At 28.8% G+C, this 8,310-nt stretch overlaps 1 long non-coding RNA gene across 1 annotated transcript in view; it reads right to left on the bottom strand.

Annotated features, from left to right (window-relative positions):
- Positions 1–307: 307 nt before the first annotated feature.
- LOC143193602 (uncharacterized) overlaps positions 308–8,310 on the bottom strand; it is a 75,516-nt gene continuing 67,513 nt past the window's right edge. Inside the window, exons 2-3 of the long non-coding RNA XR_013005066.1 lie at positions 5,184–5,359; positions 308–3,159 (exon numbers count right to left, since the gene is read on the bottom strand). This is a non-coding gene — a long non-coding RNA (uncharacterized LOC143193602). The remainder of the gene's footprint in view (positions 3,160–5,183; positions 5,360–8,310) is intronic.

The raw sequence follows: 8,310 nt of genomic DNA, 5'->3' as shown, positions 1-8,310 counted from the left end.
TAGGTCTATTTTTTATACTTTTAGTGTTATTTTGTTTCTTGTTAGTTCTTGTAAATATAGATCTATTATGATTTATTATAAGTATAATTATAAACTATCCGTAAAAGTTTCCGGAAATTAAAACCATTTAATGAAATAAATAAGAAATTTGATAGATTTGTTTATTTTTGTGTTTGGTACAATACTTGGAGATTTTAATTTACTATTGGTTTTGGTTTTATTAATTGAAATAATTCCATTTTTTTAAACCACCAAAACTTCTTCACCAGGTGTCTTCTTTTATTTTGTTAAGATTATTAAAAACAGGTTTTTTATTTTTTTAGTAGTTTTCATAGTCATAGGCTCACTTTTGACTTATATGTTTTGCTATTCTGAAAGTTTATGCAACGTTAATTTATTATTGATCATATTATTTAAAGGTCTAATTTAAAAATACTTAATTTGTTAATCACTAGTGAATTTTTTTGATTTTTTAGGTAAAGATTTGCTTTTAAGCAACAATAAACATCTTCAGTTCATAACAATATAATTTCTAAAACAATGTAATAATTTTAATAATTTTTTATAATTTTATTTCTAGTTTGATTTTTTATTCGCTTTAATGTTCTGTTATTTTTTGTATGTTCAGACCGGTTGGATATTTTTTTCCAATATAATATAAAATATATTAAAAATCCATTGTTTCAGTCAAGATGATGATATTTTCATAATTGTTTTTATGAGTATAATTTATAAGTATTGTTTCATGACATAAAATGTTTAATTTTTATTTCAAACAAGATTGAGGCCTAGCAATTAATTTCGTTAATTAATACTATTTAGACGTTTCAAGAGTCTCAAAACATTCTTAGGTTATATTATTATAATATATATTATAATTTTTCTGTTTCCTTTTAATTATTTCTATAACATTGTGTGTTTAGTATCGAGTATGACTATGATAATTTATTTATATTGATTGACCATTTGTTCATTTTAAACTAATCATTAAACTTAAATCAAATTACTTCATGTAATTATTTGTTTTGGAAAATCACCTGCTTATATTTATTGTTTATCATATCATCATTTTAATATATTATTTTTATATATTTTAGATATTATCGTAAAATAATATTAACTAATTATTTGCATCAGAGAAAGTAAATTCAGTTTCGAATATAGTTTTACATTAATTTTAATGATTGGAATTATGTTCAGTTGATACTAGAAATTGATTTATATTATAAATTAGCAGGTTTTATATATTTACATGTATAAAAAGTACTTTGAGTTTTGGAATTATTTTATTGGAATCAATGACTGGTTTAGGCTTCTGTAACGATTCTAATTTCCTGTAAATTATTATTTGAAAGCGATTGATCGATTCAAATGACAAACATGGTTTAAGTCGATCGCTTATATATATCATAATTTTTACCAATTACGTTATATATGTCTTGTCTGATATTTATTTTATAACATTGTTATTTTATCTTCATGTAATTCGCAAAAAAATGTTTCTTTTATTTTACAGTGAGTTATAAATGGGTATATTTTAATCTGAATTTTAATATATTTTAATTCGTGTTTATTAGACAATGTTTGTTTTTTTTTATAAAAAAATACTTTGTATATAATAGATATATGTATTTTCTTTTATTTTATATCTATTTTATTATTAAAGAACATGTTGCATTTATTATTCCCATGGCTGCTTGCTAAAACGTTTCTGGGATATTGGTTTAGTTTAATTGATTTAGTGTTTTTAGCTTCTTTTTGCGTTTGTATATTTTGTTTTGTTATTATTTATATTTAATATTAATTTGTGATAGCCTTTTATAGATATTATTTAATTTTTAGAGCTCAACACTTAATCTCTTTGAAATGTTATTCCTTTTTCAGATAAAAGACAATAGTAATATAACTAGGATGAGATTAGTTGATTTATCAAAATTCATTTTGATATAAATAGATAAAATTATTGAAGGTTACTAATATCGTTTCTATTTTTATGTCACTTAGGTCATGATAAGAATTTTTTACTGACTTGTGGGTTCATGATTAGAGTTATATGAATATGATGATCGTTATCTTTTAAACGTCTAATAGCTATTTTTTAAATAACTAAATTTTTCTCTTGCCATCAATATTCTGCTATTTAAGTCCAATTATATTATTTTCATAAGGCCAAGCTTTTAGTTGTCTTGTGTCGTTGTGTCTTAGATTTTTTAAATATTTTTGAGATCTTTATGTAGTTGTTTTATTACCAGTTATAAATTTATTATAAAGATGATTTTTTTCTCTCACATACTTTTGATAATTGTTTTAGATTTTCTGGATAATATTTTCCATCTAAGTTTATTAGTTCAGATATACGGTATATCAGATATAGATTTTACTGTGTATAACTACATTTTATATAATTATTATGAAGCAGTTTTTTATGGTAAACGTATTACTTGTTTTTATTATATTATAGCGCCTTGTTTTGTATTTTCTAGTGCTCAATACTGATAGAAAAGCTACAAAATAACTTGAATTTAGTCATAATAGTGAACAAATAACAGATCTAAAATTATGAAACTATTTTTTGTCTTTTTTAAACGATTGAATGAACTTATTTAAATAATATAAACTCATTTAACTAATTTCAACTGATTTTGTAGTTATTTTGCCTCATTAAAATGAAAATAATACCAACAATATTGTATGCAAATTATTAGACGTATGACTAGTGCAGGTTAGTAAAAAATGGAGGTAAAAAGTAGGTATGCATCAATGCTCAAAACCCTTTTAAATGAACTATTGTTCACCTTATCATCCACAGGTGTGTTCAAACACCATCAGCTTGAGCCTTCTTTTTTTTTGTGTACGGTCGTAAACATCTTTGAGACCATTACAATGGGACAGTTTTCACACGATAGATTATGTTGCACCTTTTTGTCAGTTGAAATTATTTCTTTTTTGTTCCACTTCGGTTGGTGGGGAGTTGGTGATGGGTTTCTTGAATGGTTCGGGTTGAAATCAGGTGGGCACGTTCTTGATATCTTTCCTTATTGCCTCTTCCGTTGTCTCAGTCGATTTTTGTCGCGGTTTGGTTTATTTTGTTCTCTATTCTGTTCGAATTTTCGAAATAGAGTTTTGGTAGTAATTTCGGTTAAAGTTTCGTCCGAATATCTGAAAAAATAAAAATCGAAATATGATTATATTTATATTCAAGAGTTATGTAGTTGATAGTAAATGTTCAAGATATCAGAGATTTAAATTAGTACATTTATAAAAATCTTATATTTGCTTCTGAAAAACCGATTTTATTATAACAGGTCAATTGAAAAGTCCCCGGCCTACCATAATAAAACACATTTTTTTGGCAAAATTATTTTTTTTTATTCAACATAATTCCCTTCAAGGGTGATACACTGATTACAGCGACCCTCCAACTTTTCGATACCATTTTTAGTACGATTTGTCCTTTGCTTCAAAATAATCCTCAGTTTCGTCGATCACCTCTTCATTCGAAGAAAATTTCTTCCCAACGAGTATTATTTTGAGATCTGAAAACAAGAAATAGTCACTGTGAGCCAGATTTGGAGAATACGGTGGACGAGGAAGCCATTCGAAGCCCAATATATGGATTTTTGGTCTTGATGAAGAAGCACTCTCTTTTACTTCAAATGCGGCGGTGTCGTCCTTTAAACGGTCCAATGAAAATTATTCCACGCGCATCCCAAAATACAGACAACATAAACATGCCAGGCGACTGTTGCGTTTTCCCACGCTTTGGGCGAGTGTGCAGGCATCCGTTGATTGGACTTGGAACACTGCTGCTTCATAAAAATATTTGGGAACGATATGATGTACACGTTCCGTTGATATCTTGATAGAGTCTGCTGTTTCATTCAATTTCAATTTACGGCCATTCAAAATCATCTTTTGGATTTTTTTAATGTTCCGTCCACTGCATTCACCGTCTTCGGTGCTCGTTTCACCACGTCTAAACTTAGCATACCAATCCTTGGTTGATTTTCCTGGGGCAGCGTCTGGAAACTCGGTATCAACCCAAGTTTTTGCTTCAACTGTATTTTTCCCTTCAAAAAGCAATATTTTATCAACACGCGAAATTACTTATTATTCATTTTTTTCATAATAACAAAAGTTGCTTGACTCAAAATGCTATAATTCACAAACTAATAATCCGAGAGCTGTCAAATTTAAACACGCATCTTTTGAGGGTTAAGGCTAACTAAATAACATGTGGATTTCATTCTAGTAGCGCCATGTATGTTTCAGGCCGAGGACTTTTCAATTAACCTGTTTTCTGCCTTTTTACAGTTCATGGCGGTATTTTGAACTTATATGACATATATATTGCCGCTGCCTGGCCCCTTGTTTATTTGGAAAAAAAAAGAAAACTTTATAAGTAAGCTAGTTACAAGAAAAGGCCAGACATAGTGTGGTTTCAGAGTGGGCGTGACATACATACCACCTTAAATAGGGCGAATCAAGAGGTTCGCAGGCAATGACGATACGTTTATATTGACGACTAGTTATTAGTCAAGTTTATAAAATACGATTGATTCGTATGATCGAAGATAGTTTGGGTATGGGTATGTAATATAAGTAATTAAGAAATAGTTTACATCTATTTAAAGAAAGATAAAGAATACCCTGAAAATAATTGATGTCAGTTTCGTGAATTACTGACGTATTTAAGAACGCTTTATTTATTAACTTGGACAAGCGTTTCGAAAGTTATTTAGTGAATTATACCAAGTAATTCAACAGTAATTATACTAATTCTTTAATGAGCGTTTTCCGTTATTAATTAATAGATCTTCATGATAAAGAAATGAGGAATTAGACATGTTTATAAATTCTTATTAGATTCTGCGAGACAGAAAAGCAGTATGAAACGATTTCATAGTGTGAGACATATTATTTCATATCTAGTAAGTCTAACCCATATTAATATAATAATGAAGGATTTACAAACTAAAAAAACTTTTGTTTATAGATGAAACCAAATTAGAAAGGAAAAGGAAAATACAAAGACATACAAAAATTCTCAGAATACCAAGTCAAGAGTATAGCTTAAGACAGGAAATTAGTTAGTTTTAGTTTTAAACTCACTGGCATGAAACCAAACTTCATTGATGGAATCAAATCGAAATCAAATCAATGGATTATAAATATTTATTTACCATTTTTAATATATATGATTTCGACTCCGTGTCCAATGGGCATTTTTGTTCTTCCTTGTTCCTTGGTAACAGTCCAATTTTGTTTAGTTTCCTTGTAGAGCCAAAAATTGTGAGCCCGGCTTTGATTTGGATTATTCTTTTTGAAAAGTATTGCATGGAGATTTTTTTAAAAGATTCTGAAACAAAATTATAACATTATTGCTATTTTATTTTTATTCTTTCAGTAGATAGTTTTCAGTATTTTAAGAGTTATTATAATATTTCCATAAGTATGATCTAGTCAATTATCAATCAATAAAATATTGTCTAACTTTTGTGAATTATTAGGTTCTCCCATATAGTTACTACTTAAAACTACTATATTTACTATTACCTATTATTACCTATTACGTAAAAGAAGTTTTATACAAATAGTCAGGTATATACTTCTTTAAAATAATGATAAATCCTTTATGTATTTATTCAATTTTGTGCGTACAGTTACATAATAACATCATAGTTAATGTCATTTATGAAATGTTGAAACCAAGTTCATGCTATTCAAATATATGATGGTACACTATAGTATAAATTCAGAGGTTTTTCAAACAAAGGTCAGATAGTATTAGTGATGATAACTATAAATATGAATTAGTTTTTGGATAAATTTTCGAAATGCCAAGAATTAAAAGGCACAAATTTTAAATTTTGACTATAAATTTCTTTAGAATATATAATTTAAGGATAATTTGTGTAAAAAAACTATATTTTGGACTGGATTTGAAAAACATTAGTAAAGTACTTAATTGTTATTAAGTTCAAAATATAACTACGTTTTCGAAATTTGATGTTTCAATTGATGTGCATTGTTATAGATGTTTTACATAACGTATAATTATTGGTACAATGGTTTTAGAACTGCTGAATTTTATCTTACGTATTAGCAGTGTTTTAATGAATCTTGAAAATTTGAACTTGCAGAATTGTTAATTTTGCTGAAAGAAGATCCAACGCAAATGTAACAAAATTGTACAGCTTAACTTTCAGTTTCAGTTCATAAACGTTTTTACTAGAATTCCAAACCTAAGAAGTTGTGAGTAGATCCCAGACAAACCAGTATATCAGTGTCAATACCAGACTTTCACTTAAAGAAGTTTCACTTGTGTATTTGGTGGAATATGAAGAAGATGGTTTATTAGGTAGTCCAGGAAATTGGCCAATACCGTTATCGCGAATCGTTAATACATATTTTTTTTTCAACTTCCGATCGATGTTGGTTTGGCAGCGATACAATTATCGATCCATTTTCACATGTTGATATCATGCCCCAGCCAAGTTATGCTGCTCTGAACAAGCTATAATCGGATGTCGCTATTTTAACATAATAAGTAAATAATCTGGGTGAAGTTGAACTTCACAACTATTGAAAGGTTTGGTTAAGCGTTATTATGTAAAAGGAAGACTTGACGACGAGTTGTTTATGTGTTTTAGCAGCAGTAGGTACGTTATGGGTAGTAGGTAGTTTAGTACGTACATAGCTTGCTAATACTGTAATATGCAGAGCAAAATTTTATGGCTATAAATATTTCGCTTGAGTATCAACAAAGAAGTCTCTCCTGGACAAAATTTTGAATTTTTGCTCTTGGGATTGTTTTAGTAAATTTGTTTTCCATCGACAATTCAAATAAATTAGACAAAAGTTTTTTTTTGTATGAATAGCAATGAAACTGCGATGTTGAAATCGTTCGTGGCTTATTCGGTCAATTCATATGGTGGTAATTTCCCACCTTTTTATTCTTGCCATTGCATATGGACTTCTAGTAACAGTTGATTCATGAACTGCTTAGCAATCTGAAAGTTCATTGAGTGTATAGTTAATCAACTGTTCTGTATCATTACAAAATGTACAAAAATCATGTACAAAAACCAGCACTTTTATATATATCAAGATAATAAACCAACTTCCTAGTATTGATATCTTATCTTGGAAAAATATGAAACGAAGTAAAATATTATTTTCGCATCTCAAATGCATGAAATTGAAGATGGCATTACTCAGCTAAAAATATATCCAATGACGAAAATTGTTAGCAGTAATATTGAAAATTCAATGTTGATTATTGTCTGTATACACTGAAAAAGTCAATAATACTAAATAGCAACCTATTATTTATGTAGAGAACATTTTCAATAAATATAGTTGATATAGTTGCTTTATACACTTCCGTTAAATACATGGACAGTTACACTTAAACCTATTTCGGCTGGAGTTTCACAGGGTAGTTTCTTGGGACTACCCCTGTATAAGCTCTAAACAGCCGAGATTCCAACAACAAAAAAAGTATTTGGAACATTTGCCAATGACACAGTTATCATGGCAAGATATATATCTCTGTCTGAGGCTATAGAAAAAGTACAACTAGCGGCCAACAAGATTGATAAATGGACTAGAGACTGGAAAATACAGCTTAATAACTCCAAATCTGTCCATGTTCATTTTTCTTTACGGCAAAATGATAAAAATAATTATAACAATTGACGGATGCTCGATTCCTCAAGCAGAATCACCGAAATACCTCGGAATACATCTCGATGGTTTGTAAAATTGGAAACATATATTAGACAAAATGCATAGCAGATTAGACTGAAAGCCAACCAATTATACTGGTTAGTCGGAAGATACTCTCAACTTGACCTAAAGTCATAGAGATTAGTTTATCAGTCAATGATAAAGCCAATTTGGACCTCTGAGGTGCAAATATGGAGTTGTTCTAAAACATCAAACCAACCAGTAATTCAACGCAACCAAAACAAAGTTCTAAAATTAATTACCAATGCTCATCGCTACGTAAACAACGAAGAGCTGCACAATGACCTTGGAATAAAATGGATACACGAAGTGATCCAAGATTTCGCCTTAAAAAATGAACTAAAGTTGTTAAATTATAACAACGTAGAAGCAATAGAGCTACTGGACAACAGGTAATCAGGGAAGATCAATCAAGATAAGATTAAAGCGAACCAAACCACACTAACTTGTTTAGCTTATAAGTCTATTGTTGTTTTGGATTTGGGAAATACATACTGATATGTTAAATATTAATGATATATATTATATTATAATTATTAATCCCGTACTAGCCTTGTT

Source organism: Rhynchophorus ferrugineus, unplaced genomic scaffold (genome assembly GCF_030347505.1).
Source record: "Rhynchophorus ferrugineus isolate W39M unplaced genomic scaffold, kcgeb_rfMv2 rfM3, whole genome shotgun sequence".
Lineage (NCBI taxonomy): Eukaryota > Metazoa > Arthropoda > Insecta > Coleoptera > Curculionidae > Rhynchophorus > Rhynchophorus ferrugineus.
This window is presented reverse-complemented; position numbering and strand designations above follow the sequence as displayed.